General features: G+C 47.0%; 1 protein-coding gene across 1 annotated transcript in view; it reads left to right on the forward strand.

Annotated features, from left to right (window-relative positions):
• The first annotated feature begins 221 nt into the window (after positions 1-221).
• The window catches only part of LOC132385526 (zinc finger protein 239-like), a 120,871-nt gene continuing 98,522 nt past the window's right edge, over positions 222-22,570 (forward strand). The window contains exon 1 of the mRNA XM_059957649.1: positions 222-344. The gene's annotated coding sequence lies outside the window, so the exon portion shown is untranslated. The remainder of the gene's footprint in view (positions 345-22,570) is intronic.

Consider the following 22,570-nt stretch of genomic DNA (forward strand, 5'->3'; position numbering starts at 1 on the left):
CCATCGAGAACACCTTCGAGAGGCGGTGCCGCAAGAAAGTGGCATCCATCACTAAGGGTGCCTTGCAAACCCGAAGAACAATAATAGCATGCAGCCGATGGTGGCGCGCATCCCCCAGCAGGCACCGCGATCAAGAAAGCGCCCCACCTCCATCAGCGGACAGGTGAACAGGGCGGCGGCTGGCGCGCATGCGCTCTTGGCAGGGTGGGTCTCGGCGCACAGGTGGACGGACCGCCGGACTTTGGGGCACGGACGGAAGCACAGCCACATAAAGGCGTTTTCGATTGCAGAATTTCGAAACACCCAGCCGACCCCTCTTGAACGCCAACCTCTCGACACACTCGGTAAGTGTGGAGACAATAATGACCCTCACATCGTGCGACGTTGAAATCGCAAACATCATAATCCAATGGGTTATATTGCAATTAAGATATCCTTCCTTCAATGTCCCAGTTTATAACTTATTAGCGCCACGCTATATTTGCAATCCCACCCCATTCCCAAAATCAGGTTTAAAATCACTGGCATATGTTGTGAAATTTGTTGTTTTGTGGGGGCAGTATATTGAAATATATTAATTCTTTTTAAACTATAAATTACGGTTAGAATTATATGTATCATGTTTAAGTTCATTAATAACTTAGTAAAGCAACTATATCGTCATCATCATTATGTGCCCTGTTATATGACTTGGGGTATCATGGTCTTTCTTCAAGCATTCTTTGTTGTTTATATAATTCATTATAGTTATATGTAAAAATACCTGAATTGTTGCCATGTGATAGGTGGGCAGCTCACTTAAAAAAAACTAAGCTAGACTCACATTTCAGACTCTCCAACTTTTCCTCTTAATTAGTTTAATGTTCTGAAGTTACAAAACATAACAGTGGTGATGAGGTATTTTTAAGATGAACCAACCTGTTGAAGCACATCAAGGTGCTCGAGTTAAAAAAGAAGGGAGTGAGAAAGAGTTGAGTTTTTAAAAAGCACAGCACGTGCAGAGATAATCAAGTTAAAAAAGCAGGAACAGAAGAATTCACAAGTTCATAAACAACGAGTATCGGGTGATAACAATCATAAAAAATTGTGATTTATTTTATGGCTACTTCTGCAACATTCATGAATTTGATTCCTCAGCAGGAGCAGTCTTTTAAAGCGAGTGAAATAGCCAATGAGAAACAAGTACTAATTTTGCTGTAATAGGTGGAAAAGCAAACAGATTGCTTAGAAAAGTAACAGATCCAACCAAACCAGCTGAAATTAGGTTTGCTGATCTCATGAAAGTAGTGAAGGAACATTGCTGATTGCGCAGTGCTTTTGGATTCATAAGCGGAATCGAAAGGACGGGGAGTCCATTTTCAGTATGGGGTTAATGATGTACTGAGTTTGGGGAAAGTTACAAGTAGGCATTCAAAAATGTCTCCGGACTGAAGCATTACTCAGATTTAAAAGAGCAGTTGAAATTGCAGTATCAATGGAAACAGCTCAGAGAGACGCGACTGTGTGACAGTCAGGAATGAATGTGAGTGTGAAGAAAACTGCAGCATCCAGAGGGAGGCAAACCAGGAAAAACAAACAGCATCACTGTTACGGCACCTAGAATATTGTGTGCAGTTTTGGTCCTCTAATCTAGGGGTCACAGTACCAGTGACCCGGGTTCAATTCACATCACACGGTAGTGTAGTGGTTAGCACAATGTTTACAGTACCAGTGACCCGGGTTCAATTCCCATCACACGGTAGTGTAGTGGTTAGCACAATGTTTACAGTACCAGTGACCCGGGTTCAATTCCCATCACACGGTAGTGTAGTGGTTAGCACAATGTTTACAGTACCAGTGACCCGGGTTCGATTCCCATCACACGGTAGTGTAGTGGTTAGCAAAATGTTTACAGTACCAGTGACCCGGGTTCGATTCCCATCACACAGTAGTGTACTGGTTAGCACAATGTTTACAGTACCAGTGACCCGGGTTCAATTCCCATCACACGGTAGTGTAGTGGTTAGCACAATGTTTACAGTACCAGTGACCCGGGTTCCATTCCCATCACACGGTAGTGTAGTGGTTAGCACAATGTTTACAGTACCAGTGACCCTGGTTCAATTCCCATCACACGGTAGTGTAGTGGTTAGCACAATGTTTACAGTACCAGTGACCCGGGTTCAATTCCCATCACACGGTAGTGTAGTGGTTAGCACACTGTTTACAGTACCAGTGACCCGGGTTCAATTCCGATCACACAGTAGTGAACTGGTTAGCACAATATTTACAGTACCAGTGACCCGGGTTCAATTCCCATCACACGGTAGTGTAGTGGTTAGCACAATGTTTACAGTACCAGTGACCCGGGTTGAATTCCGATCACACGGTAGTGTAGTGGTTAGCACAATGTTTACAGTACCAGTGACCCGGGTTCAATTCCGATCACACAGTAGTGTAGTGGTTAGCACAATGTTTACAGTACCAGTGACCCGGGTTCAATTCCCATCACACGGTAGTGTAGTGGTTAGCACAATGTTTACAGTACCAGTGACCCGGGTTCAATTCCCATCACACGGTAGTGCAGTGGTTAGCACAATGTTTACAGTACCAGTGACACGGGTTCAATTCCCATCACACGGTAGTGTAGTGGTTAGCACAATGTTTACAGTACCAGTGACCCGGGTTCAATTCCGATCACACGGTAGTGTAGTGGTTAGCACAGTGTTTACAGTACCAGTGACCCGGGTTCAATTCCGATCACACAGTAGTGTAGTGGTTAGCACAATGTTTACAGTACCAGTGACCCGGGTTCAATTCCCATCACACGGTAGTGTAGTGGTTAGCACAATGTTTACAGTACCAGTGACCCGGGTTCAATTCCCATCACACGGTAGTGTAGTGGTTAGCACAATGTTTACAGTACCAGTGACCCGGGTTCAATTCCCATCACACGGTAGTGTAGTGGTTAGCACAATATTTACAGTACCAGTGACCCGCGTTCAATTCCCATCACACGGTAGTGTAGTGGTTAGCACAGTGTTTACAGTACCTGTGACCCGGGTTCAATTCCGATCACACGGTAGTGTAGTGGTTAGCACAATGTTTACAGTACCAGTGACCCGGGTTCAATTCCCATCACACGGTAGTGTAGTGGTTAGCACAATGTTTACTGTACCAGTGACCCGGGTTCAATTCCCATCACACGGTAGTGTCGTGGTTAGCACAGTGTTTACAGTACCTGTGACCCGGGTTCAATTCCGATCACACGGTAGTGTAGTGGTTAGCACAATGTTTACAGTACCAGTGACCCAGGTTCAATTCCCATCACACGGTAGTGTAGTGCTTAGCACAATGTTTACTGTACCAGTGACCCCGGTTCAATTCCCATCACACGGTAGTGTAGTGGTTACAACAATGTTTACACTACCAGTAACCCGGGTTCGATTCCCATCACACGGTAGTGTAGTGATTAGCACAATGTTTACAGTACCAGTGACCTGGGTTCGATTCCCATCACACGGTAATGTAGTGGTTAGCACAGTGTTTACAGTACCAGTGACCCGGGTTCAATTCTGATCACACGGTGCTGTAGCGGTTAGCACAATGTTTACAGTACCAGTGAACCGGGTTCGATTCCCATCACACGGTAGTGTAGTGGTTAGCACAATGTTTACAGTACCAGTGACCCGGGTTCAATTCCCATCACACGGTAGTGTAGTGGTTAGCACAATGTTTACAGTACCTGTGACCCGGGTTCGATTCCCATCACACGGTAGTGTAGTGGTTAGCACAATGTTTACAATACCAGTGACCCGGGTTCAATTCCCATCACACGGTAGTGTAGTGGTTAGCACAATGTTTACAGTACCAGTGACCCGGGTTCCATTCCCATCACACGGTAGTGTAGTGGTTAGCACAATGTTTACAGTACCAGTGACCCGGGTTCAATTCCCATCACACGGTAGTGTAGTGGTTAGCACAATGTTTACAGTACCAGTGACCCGGGTTCAATTCCCATCACACGGTAGTGTAGTGGTTAGCACAATGTTCACAGTACCAGTGACATGTGTTCAATTCCCATCACACGGTAGTGTAGTGGTTAGCACAATGTTTACAGTACCAGTGACCCCGGTTCGATTCCCATCACACGGTAGTGTAGAGGTTAGCACAATGTTTACAGTACCAGTGACCCGGGTTCAATTCCCATCACGCGGTAGTGTACTGGTTAGCACAATGTTTACAGTACCAATGAACCGGGTTCAATTCCCATCACAGGGTAGTGTAGTAGTTAGCACAATTTTTACAGAACCAGTGACCCAGGTTCAATTCCCATCACACGGTACTCTAGTGGTTAGTACAATGTTTACAGTACCAGTGACCTGGGTTCAATTCCTATCACACGGTAGGGTAGTGGTTAGTACAATATTTACAGTACCAGTGACCTGGGTTCAATTCCTATCACACGGTAGTGTAGTGGTTAGCACAATGTTTACAGTACCAGTGACCCAGGTTCAATTCCCATCACACGGTATTGTAGTAGTTAGTACAATGTTTACAGTACCAGTGACCCGGGTTCAATTCCCATCACACGGTAGTGTAGTGGTTACAACAATGTTTACAGTACCAGTGACCCGGGTTCGATTCCCATCACAGGTAGTGTAGTGGTTAGCACAATGTTTACAATACCAGTGAACAGGGTTCCATTCCCATCACACGGTAGAGTAGTGGTTAGCACAGTGTTTACAGTACCAGTGACCCGGGTTCAATTCCGATCACACGGCAGTGCAGTGGTTAGCACAGTGTTTACAGTACCAGTGACCCGGGTTCAATTCCGATCACACGGCAGTGTAGTGGTTAGCACAGTGTTTACAGTACCATTGACCCGGGTTCGATTCCCATCACACGGTAGTGTAGTGGTTAGCACAGTGTTTACAGTACCTGTGACCCGGGATCAATTCCGATCACACGGTAGTGTAGTGGTTAGCACAATGTTTACAGTAACAGTGACCCGGGTTCAATTCTTATCACACGGTAGTGTAGTAGTTAGCACAATGTTTACAGTACCAGTGACCTGGGTTCGATTCCCATCACACGGTAATGTAGTGGTTAGCACAGTGTTTACAGTACCAGTGAACCGGGTTCAATTCCCATCACACGGTAGTGCAGTGGTTAGCACAATGTTTACAGTACCAGTGACCCGGGTTCGATTCCCATCACACGGTAGTGTAGTGGTTAGCACAGTGTTTACAGTACCAGTGACCCGGGTTCCATTCCCATCACACGGTAGTGTAGTGGTTAGCACAATGTTTACAATACCAGTGACCCGGGTTCAATTCCCATCACATGGTAGTGTAGTGGTTAGCACAATGTTTACAGTACCAGTGACCCGGGTTCCATTCCCATCACACGGTAGTGTAGTGGTTAGCACAATGTTTACAGTACCAGTGACCCGGGTTCAATTCCCATCACACGGTAGTGTAGTGGTTAGCACAATGTTTACAGTACCAGTGACCCCGGTTCGATTCCCATCACACGGTAGTGTAGAGGTTAGCACAATGTTTACAGTACCAGTGACCCGGGTTCAATTCCCATTACGCGGTAGTGTAGTGGTTAGCACAATGTTTACAGTACCAGTGACCCGGGTTCAATTCCCATCACACGGTAGTGTAGTGGTTAGCACAATGTTTACTGTACCAGTGACCCGGGTTCAATTCCCATCACACGGTAGTGTAGTGCTTAGCACAATGTTTACTGTACCAGTGACCCCGGTTCAATTCCCATCACACGGTAGTGTAGTGGTTACAACAATGTTTACAGAACCAGTGACCCGGGTTCGATTCCCATCACAGGTAGTGTAGTGGTTAGCACAATGTTTACAATACCAGTGACCCGGGTTCAATTCCGATCACACGGTAGTGTAGTGGTTAGCACAATGTTTACAGTACCAGTGACCCGGGTTCAATTCCGATCACACGGTAGTGTAGTGGTTAGCACAATGTTTACAGTACCTGTGACCCGGGTTCGATTCCCATCACACGGTAGTGTAGTGATTAACACAATATTTACAGTACCAGTGACCCGGGTTCGATTCCCATCACACGGTAGTGTAGTGGTTAGCACAATGTTTACAATACCAGTGACCCGGGTTCAATTCCCATCACACGGTAGTGTAGTGGTTAGCACAATGTTTACAGTACCAGTGACCCGGATTCGCTTCCCATCACACAGTAGTGTAGTCGTTAACACAATGTTTACAGTACCAGTGACCCGGGTTCAAATTCCGATCACACGGTAGTGTAGTGGTTAGCACAGTGTTTACAGTGCCAGTGACCCGGGTTCAATTCCCATCACACGGTAGTGTAGTGGTTAGCACAATGTTTACAGTACCAGTGACCCGGGTTCAATTCCCATCACACGGTAGTGTAGTGGTTAGCACAATGTTCACAGTACCAGTGACATGGGTTCAATTCCCATCACACAGTAGTGTAGTGGTTAGCACAATGTTTACAGTACCAGTGACCCCGGTTCGATTCCCATCACACGGTAGTGTAGAGGTTAGCACAATGTTTACAGTACCAGTGACCCGGGTTCAATTCCCATCACGCGGTAGTGTAGTGGTTAGCACAATGTTTACAGTACCAGTGACCCCGGTTCGATTCCCATCACACGGTAGTGTAGAGGTTAGCACAATGTTTACAGTACCAGTGACCCGGGTTCAATTCCCATCACGCGGTAGTGTACTGGTTAGCACAATGTTTACAGTACCAATGAACCGGGTTCAATTCCCATCACAGGGTAGTGTAGTAGTTAGCACAATTTTTACAGAACCAGTGACCCAGGTTCAATTCCCATCACACGGTAGTCTAGTGGTTAGTACAATGTTTACAGTACCAGTGACCTGGGTTCAATTCCTATCACACGGTAGGGTAGTGGTTAGTACAATATTTACAGTACCAGTGACCTGGGTTCAATTCCTATCACACGGTAGTGTAGTGGTTAGCACAATGTTTACAGTACCAGTGACCCAGGTTCAATTCCCATCACACGGTATTGTAGTAGTTAGTACAATGTTTACAGTACCAGTGACCCGGGTTCAATTCCCATCACACGGTAGTGTAGTGGTTACAACAATGTTTACAGTACCAGTGACCCGGGTTCGATTCCCATCACAGGTAGTGTAGTGGTTAGCACAATGTTTACAATACCAGTGAACAGGGTTCCATTCCCATCACACGGTAGTGTAGTGGTTAGCACAATATTTACAGTACCTGTGACCCGGGTTCGATTCCCATCACACGGTAGAGTAGTGGTTAGCACAGTGTTTACAGTACCAGTGACCCGGGTTCAATTCCGATCACACGGCAGTGCAGTGGTTAGCACAGTGTTTACAGTACCAGTGACCCGGGTTCAATTCCGATCACACGGCAGTGTAGTGGTTAGCACAATGTTTACAGTAACAGTGACCCGGGTTCAATTCTTATCACACGGTAGTGTAGTGGTTAGCACAATGTTTACAGTACCAGTGACCTGGGTTCGATTCCCATCACACGGTAATGTAGTGGTTAGCACAGTGTTTACAGTACCAGTGAACCGGGTTCAATTCCCATCACACGGTAGTGCAGTGGTTAGCACAATGTTTACAGTACCAGTGACCCGGGTTCCATTCCCATCACACGGTAGTGTAGTGGTTAGCACAATGTTTACAGTACCAGTGACCCGGGTTCAATTCCCATCACACGGTAGTGTAGTGGTTAGCACAGTGTTTACAGTACCTGTGACCCGGGTTCGATTCCCATCACACGGTAGTGTAGTGGTTAGCACAATGTTTACAGTACCAGTGACCCGGGTTCAATTCCCATCACACGGTAGTGTAGTGGTTAGCACAGTGTTTACAGTACCTGTGACCCGGGTTCGATTCCCATCACACGGTAGTGTAGTGGTTAGCACAATGTTTACAGTACCAGTGACCCGGGTTCCATTCCCATCACACGGTAGTGTAGTAGTTAGCACAATGTTTACAGTACCAGTGACCCGGGTTCAATTCCCATCACACGGTAGTGTAGTGGTTAGCACAGTGTTTACAGTACCAGTGACCCAGGTTCAATTCCGATCACACGGTAGTGTAGTGGTTAGCACAGTGTTTACAGTACCCGTGAACCGGGTTCAATTCCCATCACACGGTAGTGCAGTGGTTAGCACAATGTTTACAATACCAGTGACCCGGGTTCAATTCCGATCACACGGTAGTGTGGTGGTTAGCACAATGTTTACAATACCAGTGACCCGGGTTCAATTCCCATCACATGGTAGTGTAGTGGTTAGCACAATGTTTACAGTACCAGTGACCCGGGTTCCATTCCCATCACACGGTAGTGTAGTGGTTAGCACAATGTTTACAGTACCAGTGACCCGGGTTCAATTCCCATCACACGGTAATGTAGTGGTTAGCACAATGTTCACAGTACCAGTGACATGGGTTCAATTCCCATCACACGGTAGTGTAGTGGTTAGCACAATGTTTACAGTACCAGTGACCCCGGTTCGATTCCCATCACACGGTAGTGTAGAGGTTAGCACAATGTTTACAGTACCAGTGACCCGGGTTCAATTCCCATTACGCGGTAGTGTAGTGGTTAGCACAATGTTTACAGTACCAGTGACCCGGGTTCAATTCCCATCACACGGTAGTGTAGTGGTTAGCACAATGTTTACTGTACCAGTGACCCGGGTTCAATTCCCATCACACGGTAGTGTAGTGCTTAGCACAATGTTTACTGTACCAGTGACCCCGGTTCAATTCCCATCACACGGTAGTGTAGTGGTTACAACAATGTTTACAGAACCAGTGACCCGGGTTCGATTCCCATCACAGGTAGTGTAGTGGTTAGCACAATGTTTACAATACCAGTGACCCGGGTTCAATTCCGATCACACGGTAGTGTAGTGGTTAGCACAATGTTTACAGTACCAGTGACCCGGGTTCAATTCCGATCACACGGTAGTGTAGTGGTTAGCACAATGTTTACAGTACCTGTGACCCGGGTTCGATTCCCATCACACGGTAGTGTAGTGATTAACACAATATTTACAGTACCAGTGACCCGGGTTCGATTCCCATCACACGGTAGTGTAGTGGTTAGCACAATGTTTACAATACCAGTGACCCGGGTTCAATTCCCATCACACGGTAGTGTAGTGGTTAGCACAATGTTTACAGTACCAGTGACCCTGATTCGCTTCCCATCACACAGTAGTGTAGTCGTTAACACAATGTTTACAGTACCAGTGACCCGGGTTCAAATTCCGATCACACGGTAGTGTAGTGGTTAGCACAGTGTTTACAGTGCCAGTGACCCGGGTTCAATTCCCATCACACGGTAGTGTAGTGGTTAGCACAATGTTTACAGTACCAGTGACCCGGGTTCAATTCCCATCACACGGTAGTGTAGTGGTTAGCACAATGTTCACAGTACCAGTGACATGGGTTCAATTCCCATCACACAGTAGTGTAGTGGTTAGCACAATGTTTACAGTACCAGTGACCCCGGTTCGATTCCCATCACACGGTAGTGTAGAGGTTAGCACAATGTTTACAGTACCAGTGACCCGGGTTCAATTCCCATCACGCGGTAGTGTAGTGGTTAGCACAATGTTTACAGTACCAGTGACCCCGGTTCGATTCCCATCACACGGTAGTGTAGAGGTTAGCACAATGTTTACAGTACCAGTGACCCGGGTTCAATTCCCATCACGCGGTAGTGTACTGGTTAGCACAATGTTTACAGTACCAATGAACCGGGTTCAATTCCCATCACAGGGTAGTGTAGTAGTTAGCACAATTTTTACAGAACCAGTGACCCAGGTTCAATTCCCATCACACGGTAGTCTAGTGGTTAGTACAATGTTTACAGTACCAGTGACCTGGGTTCAATTCCTATCACACGGTAGGGTAGTGGTTAGTACAATATTTACAGTACCAGTGACCTGGGTTCAATTCCTATCACACGGTAGTGTAGTGGTTAGCACAATGTTTACAGTACCAGTGACCCAGGTTCAATTCCCATCACACGGTATTGTAGTAGTTAGTACAATGTTTACAGTACCAGTGACCCGGGTTCAATTCCCATCACACGGTAGTGTAGTGGTTACAACAATGTTTACAGTACCAGTGACCCGGGTTCGATTCCCATCACAGGTAGTGTAGTGGTTAGCACAATGTTTACAATACCAGTGAACAGGGTTCCATTCCCATCACACGGTAGTGTAGTGGTTAGCACAATATTTACAGTACCTGTGACCCGGGTTCGATTCCCATCACACGGTAGAGTAGTGGTTAGCACAGTGTTTACAGTACCAGTGACCCGGGTTCAATTCCGATCACACGGCAGTGCAGTGGTTAGCACAGTGTTTACAGTACCAGTGACCCGGGTTCAATTCCGATCACACGGCAGTGTAGTGGTTAGCACAGTGTTTACAGTACCATTGACCCGGGTTCGATTCCCATCACACGGTAGTGTAGTGGTTAGCACAGTGTTTACAGTACCTGTGACCCGGGATCAATTCCGATCACACGGTAGTGTAGTGGTTAGCACAATGTTTACAGTACCAGTGAACCGGGTTCAATTCCCATCACACGGTAGTGCAGTGGTTAGCACAATGTTTACAGTACCAGTGACCCGGGTTCAATTCCCATCACACGGTAGTGTAGTGGTTAGCACAATGTTTACAGTACCAGTGACCCCGGTTCGATTCCCATCACACGGTAGTGTAGTGGTTAGCACAATGTTTACAGTACCAGTGACCCGGGTTCAATTCCCATCACACGGTAGTGTAGTGGTTAGCACAATGTTCACAGTACCAGTGACATGGGTTCAATTCCCATCACACGGTAGTGTAGTGGTTAGCACAATGTTTACAGTACCAGTGACCCCGGTTCGATTCCCATCACACGGTAGTGTAGTGGTTAGCACAATGTTTACAGTACCAGTGACCCGGGTTCAATTCCCATTACGCGGTAGTGTAGTGGTTAGCACAATGTTTACAGTACCAGTGACCCGGGTTCAATTCCCATCACACGGTAGTGTAGTGGTTAGCACAATGTTTACTGTACCAGTGACCCGGGTTCAATTCCCATCACACGGTAGTGTCGTGGTTAGCACAGTGTTTACAGTACCTGTGACCCGGGTTCAATTCCGATCACACGGTAGTGTAGTGGTTAGCACAATGTTTACAGTACCAGTGACCCGGGTTCAATTCCCATCACACGGTAGTGTAGTGCTTAGCACAATGTTTACTGTACCAGTGACCCCGGTTCAATTCCCATCACACGGTAGTGTAGTGGTTACAACAATGTTTACAGAACCAGTGACCCGGGTTCGATTCCCATCACAGGTAGTGTAGTGGTTAGCACAATGTTTACAATACCAGTGACCCGGGTTCAATTCCGATCACACGGTAGTGTAGTGGTTAGCACAATGTTTACAGTACCAGTGACCCGGGTTCAATTCCGATCACACGGTAGTGTAGTGGTTAGCACAATGTTTACAGTACCTGTGACCCGGGTTCGATTCCCATCACACGGTAGTGTAGTGATTAACACAATATTTACAGTACCAGTGACCCGGGTTCGATTCCCATCACACGGTAGTGTAGTGGTTAGCACAATGTTTACAATACCAGTGACCCGGGTTCAATTCCCATCACACGGTAGTGTAGTGGTTAGCACAATGTTTACAGTACCAGTGACCCTGATTCGCTTCCCATCACACAGTAGTGTAGTCGTTAACACAATGTTTACAGTACCAGTGACCCGGGTTCAAATTCCGATCACACGGTAGTGTAGTGGTTAGCACAGTGTTTACAGTGCCAGTGACCCGGGTTCAATTCCCATCACACGGTAGTGTAGTGGTTAGCACAATGTTTACAGTACCAGTGACCCGGGTTCAATTCCCATCACACGGTAGTGTAGTGGTTAGCACAATGTTCACAGTACCAGTGACATGGGTTCAATTCCCATCACACAGTAGTGTAGTGGTTAGCACAATGTTTACAGTACCAGTGACCCCGGTTCGATTCCCATCACACGGTAGTGTAGAGGTTAGCACAATGTTTACAGTACCAGTGACCCGGGTTCAATTCCCATCACGCGGTAGTGTAGTGGTTAGCACAATGTTTACAGTACCAGTGACCCCGGTTCGATTCCCATCACACGGTAGTGTAGAGGTTAGCACAATGTTTACAGTACCAGTGACCCGGGTTCAATTCCCATCACGCGGTAGTGTACTGGTTAGCACAATGTTTACAGTACCAATGAACCGGGTTCAATTCCCATCACAGGGTAGTGTAGTAGTTAGCACAATTTTTACAGAACCAGTGACCCAGGTTCAATTCCCATCACACGGTAGTCTAGTGGTTAGTACAATGTTTACAGTACCAGTGACCTGGGTTCAATTCCTATCACACGGTAGGGTAGTGGTTAGTACAATATTTACAGTACCAGTGACCTGGGTTCAATTCCTATCACACGGTAGTGTAGTGGTTAGCACAATGTTTACAGTACCAGTGACCCAGGTTCAATTCCCATCACACGGTATTGTAGTAGTTAGTACAATGTTTACAGTACCAGTGACCCGGGTTCAATTCCCATCACACGGTAGTGTAGTGGTTACAACAATGTTTACAGTACCAGTGACCCGGGTTCGATTCCCATCACAGGTAGTGTAGTGGTTAGCACAATGTTTACAATACCAGTGAACAGGGTTCCATTCCCATCACACGGTAGTGTAGTGGTTAGCACAATATTTACAGTACCTGTGACCCGGGTTCGATTCCCATCACACGGTAGAGTAGTGGTTAGCACAGTGTTTACAGTACCAGTGACCCGGGTTCAATTCCGATCACACGGCAGTGCAGTGGTTAGCACAGTGTTTACAGTACCAGTGACCCGGGTTCAATTCCGATCACACGGCAGTGTAGTGGTTAGCACAGTGTTTACAGTACCATTGACCCGGGTTCGATTCCCATCACACGGTAGTGTAGTGGTTAGCACAGTGTTTACAGTACCTGTGACCCGGGATCAATTCCGATCACACGGTAGTGTAGTGGTTAGCACAATGTTTACAGTACCAGTGAACCGGGTTCAATTCCCATCACACGGTAGTGCAGTGGTTAGCACAATGTTTACAGTACCAGTGACCCGGGTTCAATTCCCATCACACGGTAGTGTAGTGGTTAGCACAATGTTTACAGTACCAGTGACCCCGGTTCGATTCCCATCACACGGTAGTGTAGTGGTTAGCACAATGTTTACAGTACCAGTGACCCGGGTTCAATTCCCATCACACGGTAGTGTAGTGGTTAGCACAATGTTCACAGTACCAGTGACATGGGTTCAATTCCCATCACACGGTAGTGTAGTGGTTAGCACAATGTTTACAGTACCAGTGACCCCGGTTCGATTCCCATCACACGGTAGTGTAGTGGTTAGCACAATGTTTACAGTACCAGTGACCCGGGTTCAATTCCCATTACGCGGTAGTGTAGTGGTTAGCACAATGTTTACAGTACCAGTGACCCGGGTTCAATTCCCATCACACGGTAGTGTAGTGGTTAGCACAATGTTTACTGTACCAGTGACCCGGGTTCAATTCCCATCACACGGTAGTGTCGTGGTTAGCACAGTGTTTACAGTACCTGTGACCCGGGTTCAATTCCGATCACACGGTAGTGTAGTGGTTAGCACAATGTTTACTGTACCAGTGACCCCGGTTCAATTCCCATCACACGGTAGTGTAGTGGTTACAACAATGTTTACAGTACCAGTGACCCGGGTTCGATTCCCATCACAGGTAGTGTAGTGGTTAGCACAATGGTTACAATACCAGTGACCCGGGTTCAATTCCGATCACACGGTAGTGTAGTGGTTAGCACAATGTTTACAGTACCAGTGACCCGGGTTCAATTCCGATCACACGGTAGTGTAGTGGTTAGCACAATGTTTACAGTACCAGTGACCCGGGTTCGATTCCCATCACACGGTAGTGTAGTGATTAACACAATGTTTACAATACCAGTGACCCGGGTTCGATTCCCATCACACGGTAGTGTAGTGGTTAGCACAATGTTTACAATACCAGTGACCCGGGTTCAATTCCCATCACACTGTACTGTAGTGGTTAGCACAGTGTTTACAGTACCAGTGACCCGGGTTCAATTCCCATCACACGGTAGTGTAGTGGTTAGCACAATGTTTACAGTACCAGTGACCCGGATTCGCTTCCCACCACACAGTAGTGTAGTGGTTAGCACAGTGTTAACAGTACCAGTGACCCGGGTTCAAATTCCGATCACACGGTAGTGTAGTGGTTAGCACAGTGTTTACAGTACCAGTGACCCGGGTTCAATTCCGATCACACGGTAGTGTGGTGGTTAGCACAATGTTTACAGTACCAGTGACCCGGGTTCAATTCCCATCACACGGTAGTGTAGTGGTTAGCACAATGTTTACGGTACCAGTGAACCGGGTTCAATTCCGATCACACGGTAGTGTAGTGGTTAGCACAATGTTTACAGTACCAGTGACCAGGGTTCAATTCCGATCACACGGTAGTGTAGTGGTTAGCACAATGTTTACAGTACCAGTGACCCGGGTTCCATTCCCATCACACGGTAGTGTAGTGGTTAGCACAATGTTTACAATACCAGCGACCCGGGTTCCATTCCCATCACACGGTAGTGTAGTGGTTAGCACAGTGTTTACAGTACCAGTGACCCGGGTTCGATTCCCATCACACGGTAGTGTAGTGGTTAGCACAATGTTTACAGTACCTGTGACCCGGGTTCAATTCCGATCACACGGCAGTGTAGTGGTTAGCACAATGTTTACAGTACCAGTGACCCGGGTTCGATTCCCATCACACGGTAATGTAGTGGTTAGCACAGTGTTTACAGTACCAGTGACCCGGGTTCAAATTCCGATCACACGGTAGTGTAGTGGTTAGCACAGTGTTTACTGTACCAGTGACCCGGTTTCAATACCCATCACACGGTAGTGTAGTGCTTAGCACAATGTTTACAGTACCAGTGACCCGGGTTCAATTCCCATCACACGGTAGTGTAGTGGTTAGCACAGTGTTTACAGTACCAGTGACCCGGGTTCAATTCCCATCACTCGGTAGTGTAGTGGTTAGCACAGTGTTTACAGTGCCAGTGACGCGGGTTCAATTCCCATCACACGGTAGTGTAGTGGTTAGCACAATGTTTACAGTACCAGTGACCCAGGTTCAATTCCCATCACACGGTAGTGTAGTGGTTAGCACAGTATTTACAATACCTGTGACCCGGGTTCAATTCCGATCACACGGTAGTGTAGTGGTTAGCACAATATGTACAGTACCAGTGACCCGGGTTCGATTCCCATCACACGGTAGTGTAGTGGTTAGCACAGTGTTTACAGTACCAGTGACCCGGGTTCAAATTCCGATCACACGGTAGTGTAGTGGTTAGCACAGTGTTTACAGTACCAGTGACCCGAATTCAATTCCGATCACACAGTAGTGTAGTGGTTAGCACAATGTTTACAGTACCAGTGACCCGGGTTCAATTCCGATCACACGGTAGTGTGGTGGTTAGCACAATGTCTACAGTACCAGTGACCCGGGTTCAATTCCCATCACACGGTAGTGTAGTGGTTAGCACAATGTTTACAGTACCAGTGACCCAGGTTCAATTCCCATCACACGGTATTGTAGTAGTTAGTACAATGTTTACAGTACCAGTGACCCGGGTTCAATTCCCATCACACGGTAGTGTAGTGGTTACAACAATGTTTACAGTACCAGTGACCCGGGTTCGATTCCCATCACAGGTAGTGTAGTGGTTAGCACAATGTTTACAATACCAGTGAACAGGGTTCCATTCCCATCACACGGTAGAGTAGTGGTTAGCACAGTGTTTACAGTACCAGTGACACGGGTTCAATTCCGATCACACGGCAGTGTAGTGGTTAGCACAGTGTTTACAGTACCATTGACCCGGGTTCGATTCCCATCACACGGTAATGTAGTGGTTAGCACAGTGTTTACAGTACCAGTGAACCGGGTTCAATTCCCATCACACGGTAGTGCAGTGGTTAGCACAATGTTTACAGTACCAGTGACCCGGGTTCGATTCCCATCACACGGTAGTGTAGTGGTTAGCACAGTGTTTACAGTACCAGTGACCCGGGTTCCATTCCCATCACACGGTAGTGTAGTGGTTAGCACAATGTTTACAATACCAGTGACCCGGGTTCAATTCCCATCACATGGTAGTGTAGTGGTTAGCACAATGTTTACAGTACCAGTGACCCGGGTTCCATTCCCATCACACGGTAGTGTAGTGGTTAGCACAATGTTTACAGTACCAGTGACCCGGGTTCAATTCCCATCACACGGTAGTGTAGTAGTTAGCACAGTGTTTACAGTACCAGTGACCCGGGTTCAATTCCCATCACACGGTAGTGTAGTGGTTAGTACAATGTTCACAGTACCAGTGACATGGGTTCAATTCCCATCACACGGTAGTGTAGTGGTTAGCACAATGTTTACAGTACCAGTGACCCCGGTTCGATTCCCATCACACGGTAGTGTAGAGGTTAGCACAATGTTTACAGTACCAGTGACCCGGGTTCAATTCCCATTACGCGGTAGTGTAGTGGTTAGCACAATGTTTACAGTACCAGTGACCCGGGTTCAATTCCCATCACACGGTAGTGTAGTGGTTAGCACAATGTTTACTGTACCAGTGACCCGGGTTCAATTCCCATCACACGGTAGTGTCGTGGTTAGCACAGTGTTTACAGTACCTGTGACCCGGGTTCAATTCCGATCACACGGTAGTGTAGTGGTTAGCACAATGTTTACAGTACCAGTGACCCGGGTTCAATTCCCATCACACGGTAGTGTAGTGCTTAGCACAATGTTTACTGTACCAGTGACCCCGGTTCAATTCCCATCACACGGTAGTGTAGTGGTTACAACAATGTTTACAGTACCAGTGACCCGGGTTCGATTCCCATCACAGGTAGTGTAGTGGTTAGCACAATGTTTACAATACCAGTGACCCGGGTTCAATTCCGATCACACGGTAGTGTAGTGGTTAGCACAATGTTTACAGTACCAGTGACCCGGGTTCAATTCCGATCACACGGTAGTGTAGTGGTTAGCACAATGTTTACAGTACCAGTGACCCGGGTTCGATTCCCATCACACGGTAGTGTAGTGATTAACACAATGTTTACAGTACCAGTGACCCGGGTTCGATTCCCATCACACGGTAGTGTAGTGGTTAGCACAATGTTTACAATACCAGTGACCCGGGTGCAATTCCCATCACACGGTAGTGTAGTGGTTAGCACAATGTTTACAGTACCAGTGACCCGGATTCGCTTCCCATCACACAGTAGTGTAGTCGTTAACACAATATTTACAGTACCAGTGACTCGGGTTCAAATTCCGATCACACGGTAGTGTAGTGGTTAGCACAGTGTTTACAGTGCCAGTGACCCGGGTTCAATTCCCATCACACGGTAGTGTAGTGGTTAGCACAATATTTACAGTACCAGTGACCCGGGTTCGATTCTCATCACACGGTAGTGTAGTGGTTAGCACAGTGTTTACAGTACCAGTGACCCGAATTCAATTCCGATCACACAGTAGTGTAGTGGTTAGCACAATGTTTACAGTACCAGTGACCCGGGTTCGATTCCCATCACACGGTAGTGTAGTGGTTAGCACAGTGTTAACAGTACCAGTGACCCGGGTTCAAATTCCGATCACACGGTAGTGTAGTGGTTAGCACAGTGTTTACAGTACCAGTGACCCGAATTCAATTCCGATCACACAGTAGTGTAGTGGTTAGCACAATGTTTACAGTACCAGTGACCCGGGTTCAATTCCGATCACACGGTAGTGTGGTGGTTAGCACAATGTTTACAGTACCAGTGACCCGGGTTCAATTCCCATCACACGGTAGTGTAGTGGTTAGCACAATGTTTACGGTACCAGTGAACCGGGTTCAATTCCGATCACACGGTAGTGTAGTGGTTAGCACAATGTTTACAGTACCAGTGACCAGGGTTCAATTCCGATCACACGGTAGTGTATTGGTTAGCACAATTTTTACAGTACCAGTGACCCGGGTTCCATTCCCATCACACGGTAGTGTAGTGGTTAGCACAATGTTTACAATACCAGCGACCCGGGTTCCATTCCCATCACACGGTAGTGTAGTGGTTAGCACAGTGTTTACAGTACCAGTGACCCGGGTTCGATTCCCATCACACGGTAGTGTAGTGGTTAGCACAATGTTTACAGTACCTGTGACCCGGGTTCAATTCCGATCACACGGCAGTGTAGTGGTTAGCACAATGTTTACAGTACCAGTGACCCGGGTTCGATTCCCATCACACGGTAATGTAGTGGTTAGCACAGTGTTTACAGTACCAGTGACCCGGGTTCAAATTCCGATCACACGGTAGTATAGTGGATAGCACAGTGTTTACTGTACCAGTGACCCGGTTTCAATACCCATCACACGGTAGTGTAGTGCTTAGCACAATGTTTACAGTACCAGTGACCCGGGTTCAATTCCCATCACACGGTAGTGTAGTGGTTAGCACAGTGTTTACAGTACCAGTGACCCGGGTTCAATTCTTATCACACGGTAGTGTAGTGGTTAGCACAATGTTTACAGTACCAGTGACCTGGGTTCGATTCCCATCACACAGTAATGTAGTGGTTAGCACAGTGTTTACAGTACCAGTGAACCGGGTTCAATTCCCATCACACGGTAGTGCAGTGGTTAGCACTATGTTTACAGTACCAGTGACCCGGGTTCGATTCCCATCACACGGTAGTGTAGTGGTTAGCACAGTGTTTACAGTACCAGTGACCCGGGTTCCATTCCCATCACACGGTAGTGTAGTGGTTAGCACAATGTTTACAATACCAGTGACCCGGGTTCAATTCCCATCACACGGTAGTGTAGTGGTTAGCACAATGTTTACAGTACCTGTGACCCGGGTTCAATTCCCATCACACGGTAGTGTAGTGGTTAGCACAATGTTTACAGTACCAGTGACCCGGGTTCAATTCCCATCACACGGTAGTGTAGTGGTTAGCACAATGTTTACAGTACCAGTGACCCTGGTTCAATTCCGATCACACGGTAGTGTAGTGGTTAGCACAATGTTTACAGTACCAGTGACCCGGGTTCCATTCCCATCACACGGTAGTGTAGTGGTTAGCACAATGTTTACAGTACCTGTGACCCGGGTTCAATTCCCATCACACGGTAGTGTAGTGGTTAGCACAATGTTCACAGTACCAGTGACCCCGGTTCAATTCCCATCACACGGTAATGTAGTGGTTAGCACAATGTTCACAGTACCAGTGACATGGGTTCAATTCCCATCACACGGTAGTGTAGTGGTTAGCACAATGTTTACAGTACCAGTGACCCCGGTTCGATTCCCATCACACGGTAGTGTAGAGGTTAGCACAATGTTTACTGTACCAGTGACCCGGGTTCGATTCCCATTACGCGGTAGTGTAGTGGTTAGCACAATGTTTACAGTACCAGTGACCCGGGTTCAATTCCCATCACACGGTAGTGTAGTGGTTAGCACAATGTTTACAGTACCAGTGACCCCGGTTCGATTCCCATTACGCGGTAGTGTAGTGGTTAGCACAATGTTTACAGTACCAGTGACCCGGGTTCAATTCCCATCACACGGTAGTGTAGTGGTTAGCACAATGTTTACTGTACCAGTGACCCGGGTTCAATTCCCATCACACGGTAGTGTCGTGGTTAGCACAGTGTTTACAGTACCTGTGACCCGGGTTCAATTCCGATCACACGGTAGTGTAGTGGTTAGCACAATGTTTACAGTACCAGTGACCCGGGTTCAATTCCCATCACACGGTAGTGTAGTGCTTAGCACAATGTTTACTGTACCAGTGACCCCGGTTCAATTCCCATCACACGGTAGTGTAGTGGTTACAACAATGTTTACAGTACCAGTGACCCGGGTTCGATTCCCATCACACGGTAGTGTAGTGATTAACACAATGTTTACAGTACCAGTGACCCGGGTTCGATTCCCATCACACGGTAGTGTAGTGGTTAGCACAATGTTTACAATACCAGTGACCCGGGTTCAATTCCCATCACACGGTAGTGTAGTGGTTAGCACAATGTTTACAGTACCAGTGACCCGGATTCGCTTCCCATCACACAGTAGTGTAGTAGTTAACACAATATTTACAGTACCAGTGACCCGGGTTCAAATTCCGATCACACGGTAGTGTAGTGGTTAGCACAGTGTTTACAGTGCCAGTGACCCGGGTTCAATTCCCATCACACGGTAGTGTAGTGGTTAGCACAATATTTACAGTACCAGTGACCCGGGTTCGATTCTCATCACACGGTAGTGTAGTGGTTAGCACAATGTTTACAGTACCAGTGACCCGGGTTCGATTCCCATCACACGGTAGTGTAGTGGTTAGCACAGTGTTAACAGTACCAGTGACCCGGGTTCAAATTCCGATCACACGGTAGTGTAGTGGTTAGCACAGTGTTTACAGTACCAGTGACCCGAATTCAATTCCGATCACACAGTAGTGTAGTGGTTAGCACAATGTTTACAGTACCAGTGACCCGGGTTCAATTGCGATCACACGGTAGTGTGGTGGTTAGCACAATGTTTACAGTACCAGTGACACAGGTTCAATTCCCATCACACGGTAGTGTAGTGGTTAGCACAATGTTTACGGTACCAGTGAACCGGGTTCAATTCCGATCACACGGTAGTGTAGTGGTTAGCACAATGTTTACAGTACCAGTGACCAGGGTTCAATTCCGATCACACGGTAGTGTAGTGGTTAGCACAATTTTTACAGTACCTGTGACCCGGGTTCAATTCCGATCACACGGCAGTGTAGTGGTTACCACAATGTTTACAGTACCAGTGACCCGGGTTCGATTCCCATCACACGGTAATGTAGTGGTTAGCACAGTGTTTACAGTACCAGTGACCCGGGTTCAAATTCCGATCACACGGTAGTGTAGTGGTTAGCACAGTGTTTACTGTACCAGTGACCCGGTTTCAATACCCATCACACGGTAGTGTAGTGCTTAGCACAATGTTTACAGTACCAGTGACCCGGGTTCAATTCCCATCACACGGTAGTGTAGTGGTTAGCACAGTGTTTACAGTACCAGTGACCCGGGTTCAATTCCCATCACTCGGTAGTGTAGTGGTTAGCACAGTGTTTACAGTGCCAGTGACGCGGGTTCAATTCCCATCACACGGTAGTGTAGTGGTTAGCAGAATGTTTACAGTACCAGTGACCCAGGTTCAATTCCCATCACACGGTAGTGTAGTGATTAGCACAGTATTTACAGTACCTGTGACCCGGGTTCAATTCCGATCACACGGTAGTGTAGTGGTTACCACAATATGTACAGTACCAGTGACCCGGGTTCGATTCCCATCACACGGTAGTGTAGTGGTTAGCACAGTGTTTACAGTACCAGTGACCCGGGTTCAAATTCCGATCACACGGTAGTGTAGTGGTTAGCACAGTGTTTACAGTACCAGTGACCCGAATTCAATTCCCATCACACGGTAGTGTAGTGGTTAGCACAGTGTTTACAGTACCAGTGACCCGGGTTCGATTCCCATCACACGGTAATTTAGTGGTTAGCACAGTGTTTACAGTACCAGTGACCCGAGTTCAATTCCGATCACTCTGTAGTGTAGTGGTTAGCACAATGTTTACAGTACCAGTGACCCGGGTTCAATTCCGATCACACGGTAGTGTGGTGGTTAGCACAATGTTTACAGTACCAGTGACCCGGGTTCAATTCACATCACACGGTAGTGTAGTGGTTAGCACAATGTTTACAATACCAGTGACCCGGGTTCAATTCCGATCACACGGTAGTGTAGTGGTTAGCACAATGTTTACAGTACCAGTGACCAGGGTTCAATTCCGATCACACGGTAGTGTAGTGCTTACCACAATGTTTACAGTACCAGTGACCCGGGTTCGATTCCCATCACACGGTAGTGTAGTGGTTAGCACAATGTTTACAATACCAGCGACCCGGGTTCCATTCCCATCACACGGTAGTGTAGTGGTTAGCACAGTGTTTACAGTACCAGTGACCCGGGTTCGATTCCCATCACACGGTAGTGTAGTGGTTAGCACAATGTTTACAGTACCTGTGACCCGGGTTCAATTCCGATCACACGGCAGTGTAGTGGTTAGCACAATGTTTACAGTACCAGTGACCCGGGTTCGATTCCCATCACACGTTAATGTAGTGGTTAGCACAGTGTTTACAGTACCAGTGACCCGGGTTCAATTCCCATCACACGGTAGTGTAGTGGTTAGCACAATGTTTACAGTAACAGTGACCCGGGTTCAATTCCCATCACACGGTAGTGTGGTGGTTAGCACAATGTTTACAGTACCAGTGACCCGGGTTCAATTCCCATCACACGGTAGTGTAGTGCTTAGCACAATGTTTACTGTACCAGTGA

This window comes from Hypanus sabinus, assembly GCF_030144855.1.
Source record: "Hypanus sabinus isolate sHypSab1 chromosome 24 unlocalized genomic scaffold, sHypSab1.hap1 SUPER_24_unloc_7, whole genome shotgun sequence".
In the NCBI taxonomy this organism is placed as follows: domain Eukaryota; kingdom Metazoa; phylum Chordata; class Chondrichthyes; order Myliobatiformes; family Dasyatidae; genus Hypanus; species Hypanus sabinus.